At 41.6% G+C, this 22,066-nt stretch overlaps 1 pseudogene; it reads right to left on the bottom strand.

The window, feature by feature from the left end:
• Positions 1 to 232: 232 nt before the first annotated feature.
• Positions 233 to 12,699, bottom strand: LOC123781444 (syntaxin-18 pseudogene; annotated as a pseudogene).
• Positions 12,700 to 22,066: the final 9,367 nt, after the last annotated feature.

The raw sequence follows: 22,066 nt of genomic DNA, 5'->3' as shown, positions 1-22,066 counted from the left end.
CTTTTTTTTTTTTTTTTGCATAATCATTTGGATTTAGTTTTCTCCCTTCTTTTCAACTTCATTGTTTTTCAGCTACAAAATAAGCTTAAAACCAGAGGTTTGGGGATACCCTCTGCGAGAGTACATGTCTGTCTCAGCTCTGGGATAACATCTGGTCACAAAGCACGCTCTGATGCTAGGGAGCCTGGACCGCGCACCGTTGGCCAGGGGAAGGGGGCAGCGCCGAGGTTGCCTAGGCAACCTGTCCTACCAACCGAGGAAGAGCAAGGAGGAGGAGCGCATCGCCAGGGGAAAGAGCGCCGCCACACTCGGAAGCCGCTCTCCATCGCCCGCCATGATATCCTGTTACTTCTACAGCTGACTGGTGAACGCCAGCAACCTCGGCTTCTTGTTGTAAAAGCTTCTCCGTGACTACCTGTTAGAGTCTGGAAATTTCAACCACTTTTCCTCTGATTTGCCCCACTTCATCCAACAGGCTGTTCACTTCACCCAGTAGGCACTGATTTTCTCATCCGAACATTTGTATTTCTTCTGGGGATGATTCATCTTCCCTGTTGCCATCTCCCCAGGTGCCCGATTCAGGTTGTGCTTTGCTGGGAGTCTTGTTTGCATATTTCTCGGGAACAGGTTCTTCCTCAGGGTCTTCTGAAGGTGTCTGTGAACTTTCTCAGAAGACATAGATAATCTCGTCTTTGTATTTGGTTCTGGTTCCAATTTAGATACTCTTTACTCATCACCACTTGCTTAACTCCGGCGGCTCTTTGTCCTAACCTGCCCTGAAATCCGAAACAACACCCCTGTGCTTGCTGGAAATGTATCTCCTGTGGCTTCTGAGCAGATCCTCACCAACGTCTGAGCGTCCTGGTCTATCTGGTCTTCTGTGTATGTTATCCCTCCAAATTCAGGCACGATATGGCTATAAGCATTATTATAATCTGTCCTGTGTTCCAGAAGATAACTTCTCAGTTTGCCGGTGCACAAAATCTGGTGTGGGACAGAAGCACGTGGATGGTGACCACCTGGGTGCGGTAAGGTCTAGTACAGAGCCGGTGTGCAAGGCACAGAGATAGAGGCCACAGGCCTTTTTTTCTCCCAACCTACAGCCATCCAATCCATCAAATGAAGACAGCACCTTCCTCCAAGGGTTATTGTAAGAATGAAATGTAATAACGCGTGGAGAGTGTTTTGGCATGGCTTGGCTCCTAGTGACCGATAAAGCTTAGTTATTGTTGTGAATAATATTATTATTGTTATCATTCTTGTTTCTAATTATGGTGGGGAAGGACTCTACAGAGAAGGCATATTGGAAGGATGACTAGGAATTTATCAGATGGGGACAAAGACGGAAGACCACTTCAACTTTAAAGTCTTGGTTACATAGCCTTATGAATCATTTTTGTTTTCTGTGAATGAATATGTGTACTTGGGGATACATTTCAGGTGCTGGGACTTGGCAAGGGTCAGCAACCTAGCTGACCAGTAGCTGCTGCTCTGTGGCCATGTTCAGGAAACTGAGGGTCCCATCAGCTCAGAATCTGTTTCCTTTCTGTCATCAGACACTGAAACACGTGGACAAAAAAAGAAATACAAATGTTTGGATGAGAAACATCACCTTACGATGAAGCCAGAAAAAACCCAAGCCCTGCCTGGCAATGCTCGGGTTCAGGACATACTGTCTGTGTTCTTTCTGACTCTTTCCCCTACTCCTCCCATGATGAGCCTCAGAGCCTTTTCTCTGCCAGATGTGTCCACAGCCTGGACCAGAACATCGGCATTACTTGGGGGCTTGTTAGAAATGCTGGGTGCACACCATATCAGGGTGCACACAAACAGAATTTGCATTTTCACCCAGGTGATCTGAGAAGCACCACCCCAGACAATTGGTCCAGACCACACTTCTAGTACCGGGTCTCAGCGAGGGGTTCAGGTCTTTAGGCGGCTGGGGAACAGGGATAGGGAAAGAGTACATCTTGACTTTCCCTAACCATATTTAGCATTTTTCATTTGAAAATGTAGACAAAACCATGTACTTTTAGCTGCATTTCTGCTTTTGGTATCAGGAGTTGAGATATTTTCATATAGCTGTACAGTTTCTGCAGAAAAATCATTTATGTCCTGCTAAGGATTCTGAGTTATTAGGTAACTCAATTCTTGATATTTAATACAGTCACAAAAAAGCAGATGTTTAGTACATCATATTTAGAAAATATTGTGATAGCTTTTTTTGGTAATTAGTTTCCTTTATATTTTTACGTATTTTATTTTAGGCATTTAAAACCATTATTTAGGGAAGGAGATTGTAGCCATCCCTGAACTATTGCCGGGGTCCATGGCACTGAAAAAAGGGAAGGATCCCTGCATTAGAGGGAAAGAGAAATTTCCAGGAAATTGTTCCATTGTTGGCCTTTCTACCATGAAGGTTTGTGGCCTGAGTGGGTGTGGAGGCACCCGGGGGCAGTTTTTGCATCTGCCACCTGGTGAGAGGGGTCATTCTTCAGCCAATGGTGGCCAGCTGTCTGTGGGGCCAGAAAGAGTGAGAGCAGGAGAGAGTTAGAGAGGGGTAGACAATGGCCCGTAGGCTTCACTGCCATACCCTCCTCATTCGAAGATCAGAACAGAGATGTGGATACTCAATTGTGTCACAGTACAGAACCTTATTCTTCAAATTCTGTGACTGCTTACCTGGAGTGTAACGTTCAAGGTCTATGCAAAGGTGGGACGGCAGTGTGAGGAGCTTTGTGGACCCACTCTCCAGTGAAACACACAAAGCTAGAGAAAACCATAAAAACAACCATTTAAGATCTCTGGAAATTATCCTAGGGGCATGCAACAAATGAAGAAACACTGATTCAAGAAAACCTAATAAACTTGGTAATGAGAGTGTGGAATTGGAGCCTTGACCTACCTCCTTCCTCTCCCCTCAGCTCAGCTTGATGGAAGCTCCACCCCCAGATGGGCGTGGACAAACCAGCTCCTCCTCTGAGCTGCCAGTCAAGGATTACTGTATTTAATTAGGAGCCGCAGGCCACCAGTGTTTCTCACCTTCTCCAAGTTGGAGAGGCTCAATTCCCAGTGAGTGCAGGGCCTCCGCCTACCACCCCCCACCCATAGGTCGGAGGAGGCCCTTCCCAGGTGTGGTAAGCCAAGAATCCTGGGTTCCCAATCACCCTTGCCCAACTTGATTGTAGGGCAGAGGTGTGATACCAGAAGCTGTCAAGACCAGAGGCTACTGCCCTGACTAGTATTGGGAGTAGTGGCTCAGAGTGCCCAGAAGAAACAGTCTGTGCAGTAAAGAATTTCACCTTATGCCATCCCGATCAAAATATCAATGCTATTTTTCAAAGTGCTAGAACAAACAATCCTAAAATTTGTGTGGAACCAGAAAAGACCCCAAATCGCCAAGGAAATGTTGAAAAAGAAAAACAAAGCTGGGGGCATCACGTTGCCTGATTTCAACCTATACTACAAAGCTGTGATCACCAACACAGCATGATACTGGCACAAAAACAGACACATAGACCAATGAAACAGAATACAGACTTCAGAAATGGACCCTCGACTCTATGGTCAACTAATCTTTGACAAAGCAGGAAAAAACATCCAATGGAAAAAAAGACAGTCTCTTCAATAAACGGTGCTGGGAAAATTGGACAGCTATATACAGAAGAATGAAACTTGGCCACTCTCTCACACCATACACAAAGATAAATTCCAAATGGATGAAGGACCTCGATGTAAGACAGGAATCCATCAAAATCCTAGAGGGAGAACATAGGCAGCAACCTCTATGACATCGGCCAAAGCAACCTTTTTCATGACACATCTCCAAAGGCAAGGGAAACAAAAGCAAAAATGTATTTTTGGGACTTCATCAAGATAAGAAGCTTCTGCCCAGCAAAGGAAACAGTCAACAAAACAAAGAGGCAGCCCACAGAATGGGAGAAGATATTTGCAAATGACACTACAGATAAAGGGCTGGTATTCAAGATCTATAAAGAACTTCTCAAACTCAATACCTAAGAAACAAATAATCAGATCAAAAAATGAGCAGAAGATATGAACAGACACTTTTCCAATGAAGACATACAAGTGGCTAACAGACACATGCAAAAATGCACAACATCATTAGCCATCAGGGAAATTCAAATCAAAACCACTTTGAGATACCACCTTACGCCAGTTAGAATGGCAAAAATTGACAAGGCAAGAAACAAATGTTGGAGAGGATGTGGAGAAAGCGGAATCCTCTTATGTTGTTGGTGGGAATGCAAGTTGGTACAGCCACTCTGGAAAACAGTGTGGAGGTCCCTCAAAAAGTTAAAAATAGAGCTACCCTATGACCCAGCAATTGCACTACTGGGTATTTAACCGAAAGACACAGACGTAGTGAAGAGAAGGACCATATGCACCCCGATGTTCATAGAAGCATTGTCCACAATAGCTAAATCGTGGAAGGAGCCGAGGTGCCCTTCAACAGATGACTGGATTAAGAAGATGTGGTCCATATATACAATGGAATATTACTCACCCATCAGAGAGAATGATCACCCAATATTTGCATCAACATGGATGGGACTGGAGGAGATAATGTTAAGTGAAATAAGTCGAGCAGAGAAAGACAATTATCATATGGTTTCACTCATTTGTGGAACATAAGGAATAGTAAGGAGATCGGTAGGAGAAGGAAGGGAAAAATGAAGGGGGTGTAAACAGAAGGAGAAATGAACCATGAGAGGCTATAGACTCTGGGAAATGATGTGAGGGTTTTAGAGGGGAGAGGGGTGGGGGAATGGGATAGACTGGTGATGGATATTAAGGAGGGCACGTATTGCATGGAGCACTGGGTGTTATACAGAAACAATGAATCATGGACCACTACATCAAAAGCTAATGATGTACTGTATGGCGACTAACATATCATAATTAAAAAAGAATTTGACCTTACACAGACAGATGTCTGGCCTTTGCCCTTGGCTTCTAGGTACTTCCATGCCCTTGGAATATTATGCCTGATAGAAATGTCATTGTTCGCCTGGTGTCTTTGGGTCATACTGGATAGTCTGGTGGTGTGATTTAGGATGGGGGCTAGCCACACTAGGAAGACCAATAATGTGGTTTAGGGTGGGGACTGTGGGTGAGGCCTGGGGAGGCTGGGGACTGTGATCAGATATCTGGGCAATCAATCATGCCTAAGTAATGGAGCCCCAATAAAACTCTGAACACTGAGGCTCGGTTTGGCAATAATCCATGCATATTATCACACACTGATGCCGGGAAAGTCAAGTGTCCTGACTCCACAGAGAGAGAACAATGGAAATCCCATATTTAGTGGACCCCACTCTATGCTCTCTCTTAGTGCTGGTGGCTTTGGAATGGAATGCTATTGTGCAATTTGACTTTTTAGGGTTATTGAAAATTACTTCGGTGGCAATTTCTTTTTCAGAAACTCTCCAGGGGATTGGGCACTTCTGTTTTGGGCAACTCTTCTAGACTGAGTTGTTCATGCATTCCAGTCTCAAACTTGCGGTGTTAGCCTGAGGATCAGGGGGTGGATAGAGTTACCGTGTATACAGTTTTGAACAGAATGGTCCTGTACTGTGTATTTTATCTGGAAAACCAGTGAGGAAATGACATGTAGATGACTTGCATTTTCCAACTACGATCTTCCTCTGTTGTGACTGTACAGGAGGGCGATAGTTGTGTGGGGGTGGCTTCTGGAATCACATGGCTTGGGTTTATGTCCTAGCTCCGTCAATTTTAAAAAACAGATTTATTGGGGCACCTGGGTGGCTCAGTCAGTTAAGCGTCTGCCTTCGGCTTAGGTCATGATCCCTGGGTCCTGGGATTGAGCTCGCATTGGGCTCCCTGCTCTGTGGGGAGCCTGCTTCTCCCTCTCCCTCTGCCATTGACCCTGCTTGTGCACTCACTCTCGCTCTGTCCCTCAAATAAATAAATAAAATCTTTAAAAAAATCATTTAAAATAAATAAGTCACAGGGATGAAAAGTACAGCATAGGGGCACGTGGGTGTCTCAGTCATTTAAGCATCTGCCTTGGGCTCAGGTCATGATCCCAGCGTCCTGGGATCGAGCCCCATGTCAGGCTCCTGCTCAGCCAGGAGCCTGCTTATCCCTCTCCCTCTGCCCCTCCCCCCTGTTTGTGCTCTCTCTCTGTCTCTCTCTCACTCTCTCTCTCTCAAATAAATAAATAAATCTTTAAAAAAACTTATTGAGGTTTTATTTAAATACCATAAAATTCACCAGCTGCAAGTGTGTAATTTAGTGATTTTTTGGGTAAATGTATAGAGTTGTGCAACCATCACCAAGTCCAGTTTGAGAATGTATCCATCACCCCAAAAAGAGCCTACATCCCGTTTCTAGTCAATTTCCAATCCCACCCCCAGCCCTAGGCAACCACTAACCTACTTTGTTCAGAATGCATGCCAAGAAAATTTGCCAGTGATTGTAGGGCACCACTGGGGGTAGAGGAATAGTGTGAGGTTTGACTGCATCCTCCCAAGCACTGAGTAGCAGCTTTAAGTTCTGTTTACTAATTTACATGTGTGTCGTATTTTATTCACTTAATTTGCATTTCTAATGATGCAGAGGGTTAAATATTATACCACATGTTTGCATATTCATTGTGTTTCCTCTGTATTTAATCCTTTGCTTCTGTCTTTCACCTTAAGATGTTCATTGACCTTTGGCTTCGACATTATGTTCTGAATCTGGAGCCCCCTTTAGGCCCATATCTGGGCCAGGCCTTAAGCATTTGCATTTTTGTTTTTTAAAGATTTTATTTATTTATTGGACAGAGAGAGACACAGTGAGAGAGGGAACACCAGCAGGGGGAGTGGGAGAGGGAGAAGCAGGCTTCCCGCTGTGCAGGGAGCCCGATGCGGGACTTGATCCCAGGACTGCGGGATCATGACCTGAGCCGAAGGCAGATGCTTAATGACTGAGCCACCCAGACGCCCCAGCTTTTGCATTTTTTATCCCAGTTTCAGAGGCCAGTTCTCAAACTATTTGTCTCCATACTATGTGGAGTTGCGAGATATGTATGACAGGGAAATTTTTCGTTACTATTCATTGAGCTTTGAAAATATTGTATTTATAGGGAACAGATTGGTGGTTGCCAGAGGGGTGGCAGGATGGGTGAAATGGGTGAAGGGGGTCAAAAGACAAACTTGCAGCTATAAAGTACGTAAGTCCTGGGATGTAATATACAGCAAGGTGACTATAGGTAGCAATAATGTATCGCATATTTGAAAGTTGCTAAGTGTGTGGGTCTTGAAAGCCCACATCATAAGAAAAAAAGAATTTTCTAACTATATATGGTGATGGATTAACCAAACTTATTGTGATCATTTTGGGATGTATACACATATCAAATCATTATGTTGTACAGCTAAAACTACATGATGTTATATGTCAGTTACACCTCAATAAAAAATAAACATTTAAACAATTTGCTGATTTAAGTATACTTATGATAACTTTCCAGCATAAACAGTTTTTTAAAAAAAGATTTATTTATTTATTTTAGAGAGAGAGAAAGAGAGTGAGACAGCAGGGTAGGGAGGAGCAGAGGGAGAGGGCCAGTGAGAATCCCAAGCAGACTCCCCACTGAGCACAGAGCCCAACATGGGGCTCAGGCTCATGACCCACGAAATCATGACCTGAGCTGAAATCACGAGTTGGACGCTTAACTGACTGAGCTACCCAGGTGCCCCTATACGGTTTGTTTTCAAAATAAAAAATATATAATAAAAAATTTTTAAAAGACTACAAAATGTGTTTAAAAGTTTTACACTGTATTTAATGTTTGTTGCTATAATAACATCATTCATTTAGTTGCATTTCTTGAGCGGGGAGATAATGACAGCGAATCATAGACTAGAAAAAACATTTCCACACTGAAGAACTTGATTTTCAAATGGACCGAGCTACTCGTGTGAGTAGTAAAAGACAAATTTAGTTAAGAGTTTTTCTGAATCCACAGTCAGATATTGGCATAGAATTTCTTAACTTATTAAATGGAGTTGAATATATAAATGCATATCTATCTATCTATATCTACCTATATAGATATATATGTTTTAAAGATTTATTTATTTATTTGAAAGAGAGAGCACAAGCAAGCAGGAGCAGGGGGAGAGGCACAGGGAAAGAGAGGAAGAATCCTTAAGCAGACTCCCCACTGAGCATGGAGCCCGCTGCAGGGCTCCATCCCAGGACCCTGAGATCATGACCTCAACCAAAATCAAGAGCTGGCTGCTTAACCAACTGAGCCACCCAGGCGCCCCGAACATGTTTTTTAATATTGTGAGGTAAAGGTGGGAACTTTGGTCTAAAATCAAGCACCCGAGTGAGCTGCCACTTCCATTTCTCATAATATGGAAGGCTAAGTTACCTACATCTGTTAATTGTAGAATAAAATTTGTTTGAAATTGCAGTATAATTTACATGCAGTAAATTACAGAGACTTTAAGTGTGTAGTACAGAGTTTTAATAATGGCATACTCCCATGAAACACACACACTTACCAAAATATAGAACATCTTCATCAACCTAGGAAAGTTCCTTATGACCCTAACCACTCGATCCTGCATTTCTACCAAGGAACCAGTATTCTGACTTATTTTACTAATGATTGGATCTGCCTGTTCTTGAACCTCCTATGAGTGGCATCATTATAGTATGCACACATAGGAGATAGCTTTCAAAGTGGATCTCAATGATCCATCCCTCCTTATACTCACATCTTTGTGTAATCTCCCTTTGAATGTGGCTGGAATGTGGGCTTGCTTCTCATGCATAGAACACAGCAGAAGTGATGTGATGTTCCTTCCAAGACTCAATCACAAAAGAGTGGGTTCTTTCTCTCTCTGACTCTTCCCCCTTGCCCAATCTGATGAAGCAAGCTGCCATGTTGTAAGCTATTTTATGGAGAGGCCCACATACCAGGGAACAGCTGTGGGTGTGAGTGTGTGTGAAAATAATTCTGGCAACAAAAATGAGTGAACTTGCAATGCATTCTTCTCAGCTGAGCCTCAATATGACTGCAGTCGTGGCCACACTCTGATGGCAGCCTGTGAAAGATCTTGAGCCAGAGACAACCAGCCAATCTGTGCTTGCATTCCTAGCCCGCAGAAGTCATGAGATAATAAGTAGTGTTGGAAGGCCCAAAGTTCTGGCTGAATTTTCCTACAAAACAGATAAATAGTGCTGGCTATGTCTGGCTTCTTTTGTTCAATAAAATGTCTGATTTTCACTCTTGTGTTTTGTGGGTGGAGGAAGATATATTCTTAAAAATCTTGTAAAAGCATCAAATGCTATCAAGACAGCAAGATACTCTCGTGTAGGAGTAAGCTCTAGTCTAGAGAAATATATTGTGCACTGAAACCACATTAGCCCTACATTTGCTAAATGGGGTGACTTTGAGCCTCCATAAGGCTGGGATCCTAAAGGCTTTTGCATACTCAGGATGTAAGTGATCTGAAAGAATAGGGAAAATAGTCGATAATATTGTAATAACTTTGTATGGCAACAGATGGTAACTATACTTTCCATGGTAAGCACTGAGTAATGTATAGAATTGTCAAATCAGTATATTGTACACCTGAAATTTATATAACATTGTTTGTAAACTATACTTCAGTTTAAAAAAAAAGGGATGGGGTGCCTGGGTGGCTCAGTTGGTTAAGTGTCCAACTCTTGATTTTGGCTCAGGTCATAGTCTCGGGGTTGTGAGATCAAGCCCCGTGTCAGGCTCCATGCTCAGCATGGAGTCTGCTTGAGATTCTCTCCCTCTCTCTGCCCCTCCCCCAACTCTCTCTCTTTCAAATAAATAAATTAATTAAAGGATAGATTCAAGACTTTCCTGAATGAACTTTCCATTGTAAATTTGGCTTTGAAGCCATGTAAACATGTAAATGTTTTATATATTTATAAAACAAAGTTAAACAACAGAGAATTAAAAAAGATGCAATCCCTGAAAAAAATGAAAGTAAAAGAAACAAATACACTTACACCTCAGAGGACAAAGCCAATGTGTTAAGAATCAAGATATTCAGTGTTAGAGAAAAATAATTCAAATATAAAATAAAAGATATTAAGTAAAACTCATATAATCCTAACTTTGACTCATGAAGTATATTCACTTAAAAGAGTTTCCCAATTTTGTCCTAGAAAGCGTTAGAAATAATGACAATTTTACTAACAAAGAGTACTCTTGGTGTCCAATCTATATAGTCTCTAGATGTGGTTTTCTACTAAAAGGAATCAGGCTCCTTGGAGAAAAGGCACATTCTGTGTCTGAAGCAGTTTTTCATTCTGGAAAAACACAGACACTAGCAAAGACTGCTGGGGTCTTGTCAATCTTGTCCAAAGAACCCAGGAGTGAACTTGAAGAGGACCCACTGGCCAAAGCCTGGCCACATTGAGCACCGATAAGAATAATAACTACAGAGGATTGAAACAAATAAAAAATGTTGAAAATGTTTCATAATGATTCTCTCACCAAAAAACCTGCAAAAACAAAAACCAGACAAACCACAAAAAACAACCAACCAGGTCTTTGGTCCACCTTGCAGGATGCCAGGGAACCAACTCATTACTTAGAAACTGGTAAATAAAGAGAAAGAATCAAAGAGAAAGAATCACCTTTTCTGTATTAACTATACTTCAGTGTTCTGTGCAGTCTTGTAGTTTACGTATTTTGTTTTTTAGAATAAAGGAATAAAAATGATCGATTTAGAATATCACCATTTTGCAACTCATAATTAAAGGCTAGATCTAGGCACTGATCATGAGTGATGCCAGTGTCAGAAAAAGAGACAACCAGACATCACAGACCTCCTCTAGAAACACTCAGCACCACCTATGAAGAAGGCTTGCCAGAGAACCAAACCCCAAATTGAATCGAGTCTTTAGGGCAGGAGTTGGTAAACTGGCCTATAGTCCAAAATCTGGCCAGCTGACTTTTTATAAATTAAATTTTATCAGAATACAGTCCTTCACATAGTTATAGTTTTTTGTTTTTTTTGCTTGTTTCTGGTATTCAGAAAAAGAAAAGTGTATTTATCGAGTACTTCTTATAGCCCAGGTATTGAAATCTATCTATCATCTATCTATCTATCTATCATCTATCTATCTATCTATCTATCTATCTATCTATCTATCTATCTATCTATCTATCATCTATCTATCATCTATCTACCTATCATCTATCTACCTATCATCATCTACCTATCTCTCTCTCTCTCTCTCTCTCTCTCTATATATATATATACATATATATAGCTAATTTTTACATTATTGTTTCTTTGTTGTGTTTTTTCTTTAGGAAAGCTTGCTCTCCATTTCTGGATGAACTACATCCACAGAAAACATTAGCTTTGCCATCTCTGACTCTTAAAATTTGGCCGCAAAGTCAAATATATATATATATATATATATATATATATATAGAGAGAGAGAGAGAGAGAGAGAGAGAGAGAGGGAGAACGTGCAAGAGAGAGAAAATATTATATAGAGAGAATATATAATATATAATCAATATATAATACGTAAAATATATATTTATGTATTATATATTATATATTATACATAATACTGTGGATATATTTTTCATTTAAAGGTTTTAGTCCTCATTTTATTTTATTTTTTTTAAAGATTTTATTTACTTGTTTAGAGAGACAGCTTGAGTGGGGGGAGGGGCAAAGGGAGAGGGAAAAAGAATCTCAAGCAGACTCCATCCTGAGTGTGGAGCCCAAGGTGGGGCTCGATCCCATGACCCCGAGATCATGAACTGACGGAGTCACCCAGGCTCCTCAGTCCTCATTTTATAGGTGAACAAGCTTGGTCTCAGAGTGATTCTATAACTTGCTCAGAGAAGGATCTCTGCCAATGGGAAGAGCTGGGAAGTTATAATAAGAAGTATCAGCTCAGCTCGTTCTTAAAGTTTTGGTGGAATTTTAATTCAAATTTATGATTTTTAGTTACAAAAGTAATACATGTTCATTGTGGAAATTTAAAAAGTATTAAAAAGCACAAAGATGCAGTTAAAAAAACAAGCCCTTAAATCCACCATCTCAATATAAAAACATTGTTAACATTTTGGTGAATTTCCCTATATTTCTTTTCTGCTAATTGTCACATCTAAATGTATAATTGGGACTCACTGTTTAGTCACCTGCACTTCTATAGATGTTATTTCATTTAAACTTCACAGTAGCTCTGCAAAGTAAGAAGCATTAATCCCATTTTAAAAGAGTAACTTGAGGGGCAGAAAGTTTAGCTTGTCCAAGTCACACGACAGAACCAAAATGCATGTCTGGAATGTCTTTCTCAGAGTCCGTGCCTTCCTCCTAGCTGCCTCCCAGACCATGAGCTGTGCCATGGAGATGGCAGGGCATGGAAAGGAAAGAATCACTGGGAGGGATTGGTTCCAATGTTGGATTTGGTGACTGCTTCTATCTGTAAAGGAACGAGAGAAATTTCCAGAGGACTCTAATTTTTCCAGCCTGGGTAGCTGGGAGAAAGCTGATCTCACAAATGATACTGATTTCATAATCTGTTTAATGATACATGTAATCTCTACTAGGCAAAGTATTTCCTCAATCCAGACTTACCTCTGCTCAGGGCTCTAGTAACCATGTGATCCAGTGAAGTTTTATAAAATTTGTAATCACCAGTCATTCTGCAGTAAGGAGACCTGGTCCTGGCTGAAAATCTTGGGAGAGTCAGCATGGAGGCTAGAGCACCTCGTTTGTGTAAACCAAGGCTTACCCACACTGTGCTTTTCCATCATGGCTACTCTGTACTCAGTGGGGCAACCTGACCAGGCACCAAGCTAAAGTGTAGTAAAAAAAAAAAAAAAAAAAAAAAAAAAGTTCTCTTCCCTAAGTGGAATTTATTTTTCTCCTAGCAGAAATGAATGGGAACAACAAATTTTTGCTAAAGAAAAGAAGAAATAAAAGCATAAAATATACTTCTTCTCTAGGCAGCATGTTACTGTCTTACATCACGGACATACCAGTGAAATTATTTGTTAGAGCAGCACAGAGAGTTTTATGAAAGGCCAGAAATGCCACCCTGGGATTTGGTCCCCCAGAGTTCTACCACCAAATGAAGGGAAAGAAACATGGGTGTGTAGGAGTCAGGTATGTCTCTTCTGATTCCAGACTCTAGATCTAAGCCATACTCTGCCCCATAGACAAGGAAACGTAGCCCTGCAGACAACAGTGGGAGAGGGCCTTTGATACTGTTGGGGAGGAAAAAGTTTTCCTTTGCCTTTCGAGATTCTGTTAACTGGACCAAGAATTAAATTCATATGAGACAAATTAACAAGAGAAAATCAAATTTAGTTCTATATGTATGGGAAATATAGACATGAGAGTCCAAAGGCAGTCAGGCAAAATTAGCTATGTATGCCATCTTGAACTAAGGAGAAGGGGATAGGGGTCTGGGACTTCAAAGGGAAGGAATGCAATTCACAGAAAGATGAAAGAGAGCAAGTATTTGGCAAACCAATGTTTCCTGGACAATTCGGAAACAATGGGACATATAGAGAACTTTGTTTAAAACAGCCATGCTAGCTTCCTCCTTGTCTACCATTCCTAGTTCATATCATGATATAGTTAGCTATGGTGACATGACAGCTCTCCTCCTTCTTTTAGGCAGAGTTGAGAGAGGGAGGTCAAATTTCTTCCTGAGTCTTTTGGGCCTTGATTGTTTTCTGCTTAGCATCATCTGCATGCCAAAGTGGAGCAGCTTGGAGCAGCTGTCCTTGGTTTCTCTCTACAACACAAAAAAGGAGGAGTGGGCACTTTTCCTGGGATCCTTAGGATCCTCAAACCCTTTGGAGGTCTGTCTGACAAATTCATCTTTGACCAAGAAAGCAAGTGATTCACTGGTCAAAGAACTCCACTTCAACTACTGGCTCAATACCTAACACCCAACTCCACCCTCCACATTCCCCAAGCCCAAGGGAATTTGTTTTGTTCCTTTTTTCTCTTAGATATTCTAGACCTTCCCACTTCCAGGAAGTTCACCCTCAGGGAGCTAATGTTTACATTATTGTTTCTTTGTTGTGTTTTTTCTTTAGGAAAGCTTGCTCTCCGTTTCTGGATGAACTACATCTGCAGAAAACATTAGCTTTGCCATCTTTGACTCTTAAAATTTGGCCGCAATGTCAAATTCCCTTCATCTCTCTCTAGTGCGAAACTTCCTACAATCCTTTTCCCTAACATATACCACAGATCACTCACACGAAAGCTTTGGAGAGAAGTCCAGGCCCTTACAAATATTCTATAGAGATCCTTCTTCAGGCCTGTTTCTTCTAAATTTCCCCAGCTTCTGATTCCCCTTTGCTCTCTCCTATATATTTTTATCACATTGTACACAACTGTTGTGTCCTCTATTATGTACTGGAATAGATAAAACACCTAAATAAACATTTGATATTGGGGAGATTGTTAATGAATCCCTTTCAATCTTTTCCTTTTCATTCTCTTTTTTGCATTTCCTCATTTCACGAGCTTCCAGTTGAGATCTATACCTGCTCCCTGAGACTGCAATTTGCACCTTACCTGTACAAGGATATATCATTTCTTCCTCAAAAAGTTCTTAAACATGATAAATTTCATGGCACCACCCACACCTGTGAAAGCTCATTTTCTCCTTTTTCATTCAATGGTAAATATTTATTGACTAACTACTATTTCCAGGCACTGTTCTCACAAAACAGATAAAGTCTCAAGCCAATGGAGCTAACATTTTAGTGGCAAGAGACCAACAATAAGCAAATAGATAAACCAGTGAATAATATACTCAAAAGATAATGAACCAGAGTCATGGAAAAGAGTGCTGGGGAGGGGTGGACTGGCCTTTTACCAAACCTTAGCAAAAATAGTTACTTGTCTTCATGTTTATCAAACATTTAAGCCTTTTACTCTTTTGGCAGCACATGAAGATGCACTGAGATAGCTGATCAACAACACCTGCTTTTGCCAACCAACCCTTCAATGGGAAGAGTAATAACGCTCACCTCTTGAGGACTGAACAAGACAAGTAATCCTTGTAAAGTACATAATGCACCTTCCAATGCACAAAGCATATTAAATATAGGCTGGCCTGAAAAAAAGGGAAAGAATGGGAAGCTGCTATCAGCAAAGGCCATCTCATTTGGTCTAATTATAGTTTACTCTCCGTACTATTTGTGCTTTCTTCAGGCAGCTCATAGCTTTATGAGCAATTGACCCTTGAAGCGAGTAGCTGCTCCTGATAAAGATCTAGCAGAAAGTGATATGGTCAACATATGGCCCAGTTTAGAGAGGAATGTAGGCTGAACTTGACAGTAGCTGGTATGTCTCACTTTCCTCCCTGGGGCTCCTCTTCACCCACAGGAGCTCACTAGTCATCTGACATACAGGCAAACCTGGAATTGAGGGATGTAATTGTCCATGGGGCAACCTTGATCAACGGGCATGAGGGCCAATTCATAAACACACTTTACTTCTGTACTTAAGGCAGAAGAGGTTGCAGTGCATTCTATGGCTTCTCAGAGCCTTCCCCATAGCTACTGCACCAATTTATATTCCCAAAAACAGAGCATGAGGGTTCCTTTTTCTCTGCATCCTCACCGACACTTGTTAGTTCTTGTCTTTTTGATTTTAGACGTTCTGACATTTGTAAGCTCATATCTCATTGTGGCTTTGATTTGCATTTCCCTGATGATTAGTGCTGTTGAGGATCTTTTCCTTGTCTGTTGGCCATCTGGATGTCTTTCTTGAAAAAAAATGTTTATTCAGATCCTCTGCCCATTTTTAAATTGGATTATTTGGGTTTTTTTGTGTTGAGTTAAATTCCTTATATATTTTGGATATTAACCTCTTTTGGATGTATCATTTGCAAATATCTTCTCTCATTCAGTAGGTTGCCTTTTTGTTTCATTGACAGTTTCTTTTACTGTGCAAAATCTTTTTATTTTGGTGTAATCCAAATAGTTTGTTTTTGCTTTTATTTCCCTGTGGGAGGAAACATATCCAGAAAAATGTTGTTAAGGTCACCATCCAGCGATTACTCCTTATGTTTTTTTCTCAGAGTTTTATGGTCTCAGGTCTCATATTTAGGTCTTTAATTCATTTGGAGTGTACTTTTGTATGTGGTGTAATAAAGTGGTCCAGTTTCATTCTTTTGCATGTAGCTGTTCAGTTTTACCAACGCCATTTGTTGAAGAAACTGTCTTTTCACCATTGTATATTCTCGTCTCTTTTGTCATAGACTAATTGACCATATAAACATGGGTTTAGTTCTGGGCTCTCTATTCTCTTCTGTTGATCTATGTGTCTATTTTTGTGCTAGTACCATAATGTTTTACTACAGCTTTGTAGTATAGTTTGAAATCCGGAATTGTAATACTTTCAGCTTTGTTCTTCTCTCTCAAGATTGCTTTGGCTACTCAGGGTCTTTTGTGATTCCATACAAGTTTTAGTTTTATTTGTTCTAGTTCTGTGAAAAATGCTGTTGGAATTTTGATAAGGATTGCATTGAATCTATAGATTGCTTTGGGTAGTATGGACATTTAAATCAAGATAGGAAGTTTCAGGGATGTTTGGGTGGCTCAATCGGTTAAGCGGCTGCCTTCAGCTCAGGTCATAATCCCAGGGTCCTGGGATCGAGTCCTGCGTTGGGCTCCTTGCTCAGCAGGGCGCCTGCTTCTCCCTCTGCCTGCTCTGTTGGCCACTCCCCCTGCTTGTGCTCTCTCTCTCTGACAAATAAATAAATAAAATCTTAAAAAAAAAAGATATGAAGTTTCAGTCATCGGATTATCCCAGAGTTTCTCAACCAAGGACATTTAGACTGCTCTTTCAGTGTATATTTGGCTCTAGCTTGGCCATGCACATTATAACTGTTTCTGTTTATGTAAGCAAAATCCAGAGATCACATCACTTGTTACAGAATTTCTTTTTGATTTACAAAGTTTACATTGCCACCTCTATAGCTGGTGGACACAAGATCTTACATTTTTTTGAGTTGGAAAACTGTCATTTGGAGGGGTACAATGAACTGTCATTTTGAAGGTTGTATTTTTAGGGTGCAGACTGTCCTTTAACTCTGGAAGCAACATTTTGATGAACCTTTGGTAATGCTAATGCATCTACCACTCCCTGAGTCCCATTTTATTCGTATATATGTGTATATATGTGTATATGCAAATGCTTCAGACTGAGATGTTAAATATTGTTTTGGAATAAAAATTGAATATAAGTAGCAAATTAGTGACCGGCAACATTAATTTCCCCCCCTAAATGTAATTTAAGCTGTTTTATATCTAAATGTTTTCATTTGCCTTTGGGAAGGAACAGAGAGACAGCAGCCTAGAGAAGCAACAAGATGGCAAGGAGTGACCAGCAGAAGAGGGGTATTGTTCCAGAGCCAGAGAATATAAAATTGCCTGGCTAGATGGGGAGAACTTGGAGAACAGTTTCTTTAGGGGTTCCCAAGAATGACTTGAGAGGGAAAACTTAATAAAATACTGAACTTCTTGATGGCAGTAGAATAGAGACTTAGACTATTGTTATTTGGGCATTACTAATTTCTGAAGGCTGGAGAAGATGGGAACTTTTTAAATTTAAATTTAATTAGCCAACATATTTTGCTCGGCATAATACCCTCCAGTTCCACCCATGTCAATGTAAATGCTAAGTATTCATCTTTTCTGATGGCTGAGTAGTATTCCATTGTATGTGTATATATACCACATCTTCTTTATCTATTCATCTGTTGATGGACATCTCAGCTCTTTCCACAGTTTGGCTGTTGTGGACATTGCTGCTATAACATTGGGGTGCAGGCGCCCCTTTGCATCACTATGTTTGTAGAAGATTGGAACATTTTAATCACACATAATTCCTGATTCTCTTGCACATCTCTCTCCTCAACCCCTTTCTTACTTTCTTTTAAAAAAGATTTAATTTATTCAAACTATACAAAAACAAAAACATTTAACCCATTTCTTCCATCCCTCAACTCCTACTTTTGGGAGGTTATAAATATACATATTTATATCCCACATATAAGAGAGATCTTACAGTATTTGTCTTTCTTTGTCTAACTTATTTCATTTAGCATAATGCCCTCAAGGTCCATCCATTCGTATTGTATGTATGACTAAGTACCTGTGACTGCTTTTGCATTACCATGGCCAGGGTCTTTGCAACAGAGACCATAGGGTCCACTGAGCCTAAAATCTTTACTATCTGGCCCCTTAAGGAAAAGTTTGCTGTCCTTGCTCTAGATCTAATAGTTTAGAAGAAATAAAGGAGACAGAGGAACATGTTTAGAGATGTGATCAGCAAAATTCAAAATGTGGAAAACTCTACAAGATAAACAACTTAATTTCTTTAACAAACAAATTTTAGTAAAAGAATTTTTTTTAAAAGAGTGAGAGAGGGAAACTTTAAGAGATACATCAACTTAATGCGATGTGTAGGTCTTTAAGAAAAATCCTGATTCAAAGGTCAACTTAAAAATATGTATGAACAGGACATCTGGGTGGCTCAGTCAGTTAAGTGTCCAGCTCTTGATTTCAGCTCAGGTCATGATCTCAGGGTTGTGAGTTTGAGCCCCGTGTCAGGCTTTATGGAGTCCGCTTAAGATTCTTTCTCTCCTCTCCCTCTCCTCTGCCCCTCCCCTGCTCATATTCCCTCTCAAAAAAAAATTTAAAAATATGTATGAATAATGAGAGATGTTTAAGTATTGACTGTATTTTGATAGTATTAGAGAATTACTGTTAATGTTTCAGTTGTAATAACAGCACTGTTTTTATGTTATTCTTTTAAAGAGTCCTTGCTGTTATGGGGTGGGGAGGGTAAGAAAAGTGGGTATATGCAAAGTAACAATGGCCAGTGAAAGAATAGTTAATTTCTGGTACATAAAACACACTAAATAAAAGGCATTTATTTAGTATTTTATAGTTACTTGTATAATGTTATCGTTACCCATAACATATGAGTAAATGGGAGTTCATCAACTTAATTTCCTATTTTCTTATGTTTTGGTATTTTTCTCAATATAAACTTTTACAAGTATAAATATTTTAGGAGAAATTCTAAAAATGTATTGAGAGACATTAAGAAGACCTAAAAGAAGAGGTAGACCATGTTTTTAGTTAAAAGACTCAATACTGCAAAAACGTCAATTCTCCCCAGATCGACTCCCAGTAGGACTCACCTCAGGTTTGTCAGCATCCCAGTGGGGGTTTCCTGTCCCAGGCAGCAAGTCCCTGCTAATCAGTCTTATCCTCCTAACTGTGGAAGAGCTCTGTATCAGGCAACCCAGAGAAATTCCTCACCACGCAGAGGAGCTGCAATCCCACACTCTCCAGTGAGGTTTGAAACCCAGCTTGGAGCCACATTTGTGTGTTCCTTAGATAATCGCCTTCAGCCCTAGGGTCTTTGGAGTTCTTTTTTATGGACATTTAGTAGCTAATTCCCTACAAATAGTTAGTACTATTTTGTATTTAACAGTGCCTGTGATAAGGGAAGGGAAGGCAAGCTGAGGACAAAGCAGAAGCTGACACCCTGCAACTCCACCCCCCCCCCCATGGGATGTATGTGACATTCCTCAGGCACTCCTGGCTGCCCTAAAGGACAAAGAAACAGTCCTTACTACCTACAGCCCCTTGACAAGTCCTTGAAACAGGCACCGTGACATTCCTCTAGGAACTCAGCTGCCTCAATGTTAATCCTTTGCTAAGGGCAAAAGGCAGTCCTAGCCTGACCCCCTCCCCCCCCACCAAGATCCTGTAAGTCTACTTCGACGTATAAAAATTCCTTTGGAAACTTCCTTTATCTCTAACCCCCCCCAAGATACGTATTGGCAATCATCCCCCAAGCATATGGCCCACCGATATACATCTGAAGGGTCTCATGACTCAGGTTTTATTAGACAGTAATAAATGACCTTTTCCCAACAACAGCTAGCCCCCTCAAGGTTCTTGCTTCCAAAATTCCTTAGAGACTTACGCTATCCCTAACCCCCTCCCAACTTGAGTGTATATAATGGGCCATTCCTCACAACCCCGGGGCAGCAGCTCTTTCTGCCCACGGGTCCTGTCCCCGTGCTTTAATAAACCACCATTTTGCACCAAAGACGCCTCAAGAATTCTTTCTTGGTCGTCGGCTCTGGACTCAACCCCACTGAACCTCACCTGTATTCCACAACCTCATCATTTGGCGCCCAACGTGGGGCTTGAGTCTTTACATCTGGACTCTGAGCTTCGGTGCCAACTTGGTGAGTATGTTCTGTACTCTTCCTTTACTCTCATTTCTGGGGCTCTTCAAGGAGTACGGTCTTATTGGAACACTTTCATGTTGCTAGGTTAGGCTGTAATTCTCTAGCCCATGGCTACTCTGTGGGGAGGAGAAGGCCTGCCTTTTGGCTGGAAGTTAGTACCCTGGCCGGGATGGTACTAAGACCCAGATACTTGAGGCCCCCTCTTTACTGCTGTCCTTATACAAAGTTGTCTGTCTTGGGCACGGGACAGCTACCTAAGTGACTAGCAGAGCTGCCAATCTTAAGACTTCCGTGTGAGGTTTCCTCCTGATTGATCTAATGCGATCCCCTCCACATTCCTGGTCTAGCCGCTTCTGGCTGCGGGACCTCCACCTGGAGTTGGCCGAAACCAGTACCGGACCGAATTACAACCCAACCGGGACTGTTTCCCAGGGAAGTTGGCTGTAAGGACCACATGTGTTGGAATGTCGCTTAGACCATGATGGACTTCTATCTTTACTGTTTTCCGTCAATGTCCTCTACTAATTACTTAGGCTACAAAATTTGGTAATTTTCCCTTGTAAAACTTTTCTAGTGTTCTCTATGGGTTAAAAACAGCTGGTTCTTCAAGGCAAGATAAAATAAGGTGTGACCTTCATGGCACCACCTTCAAGGCATGGTATTTTCAGTCCATTCACCAGGCACCCATCGGCAGCCTAGGATGCGATGGGGTAGGGGAGGGACACCGGCATCCTTCTTATGGGCCTTTTATGGCAGGAATGCCTTCATGGGAAGGCAGGATTGTGATCAATAGTGATTTTTGTTGAGGGACGCCTCTGGTCGCTTTTGACACACAGGAACCTCTGACATATCCTGCGTGGGACGCCACCTGGGAGTCGGGGGGGGGTGGATTTGGTAATGGACCTTCTTTACTTTTCTGAGTGTGGCCTCAGTAGGCTGCTTCTTCGGTTCCCAAGGACTCTCCCTTGGGGTGCCTTCTAACCCATTGGAAACAATTCAGATTGCAGAATTTAGGAAAGCACTGATCTCCTGTAACACTGCATGGCTGCAGTGGGGTCTATCAGAAGGAACAGGGCAAACGGACCTAGGGTACCTTCATTGCTCATACCTAGGCCTTCATTGCTCTACACCAGGACCCCGGCATAATGGCCTCTTGCAGAATGTGTTTGCCCAAATGGGTCAGCTAGTAAACTCTCCTGACATATTGGATGACAATTATCTAAATAGGCCTCCTCCAAGTTAACCCAGGTTGCTGGAGGAAACACAGGCCATCCCTAGCAAAGGGGACTCTGACTCTCTTCTCTCGCTGTTCCTTCTAACAGATGTGGGGGCATCTCCCTCACTCATTTCCTGGGTTAATGGCTATAACTGGAGCCATCTGTGGTTAGTCTCCCTCGGGACGGGGACTTTAAGGAATATTCCCAAGCAGCTGCCGAAACTCCCTTTGTTTTGGGGAAATTCCCTGTCTTCTCTGGCCCGACATGGACTGCCTATTCCCCCTTGTTGGCGGGGAAACATGGCCTCTGCTCCTGTTGGAGCTGATGAGCTCTAAAACCGGGAACCCTCTCTCTGCCTTCTGGCAGCACTCTGCCCCTACTGTCTCCCCCTCCCCCTTCTTTCTGCACCACCTGGGGTGCAGCCTGCACAACTGGTTTCTGTACCATCCTCGGTGCCTCAGGCACCATGGCTGCTCCTCCTCCCCTCACCATCAAGGAGCGAGGAAGAGCACACCCTGGACCTAACGTTACCCACTCCAGATTTCCCC

The sequence above is a fragment of the Ursus americanus genome, chromosome 34, assembly GCF_024610735.1.
Source record: "Ursus americanus isolate L20-20 chromosome 34, mUrsAme1.1.p, whole genome shotgun sequence".
Lineage (NCBI taxonomy): Eukaryota > Metazoa > Chordata > Mammalia > Carnivora > Ursidae > Ursus > Ursus americanus.
Note: the sequence above shows the minus strand (reverse complement) of the source record. Positions and strands in the feature narration are given on the sequence as shown.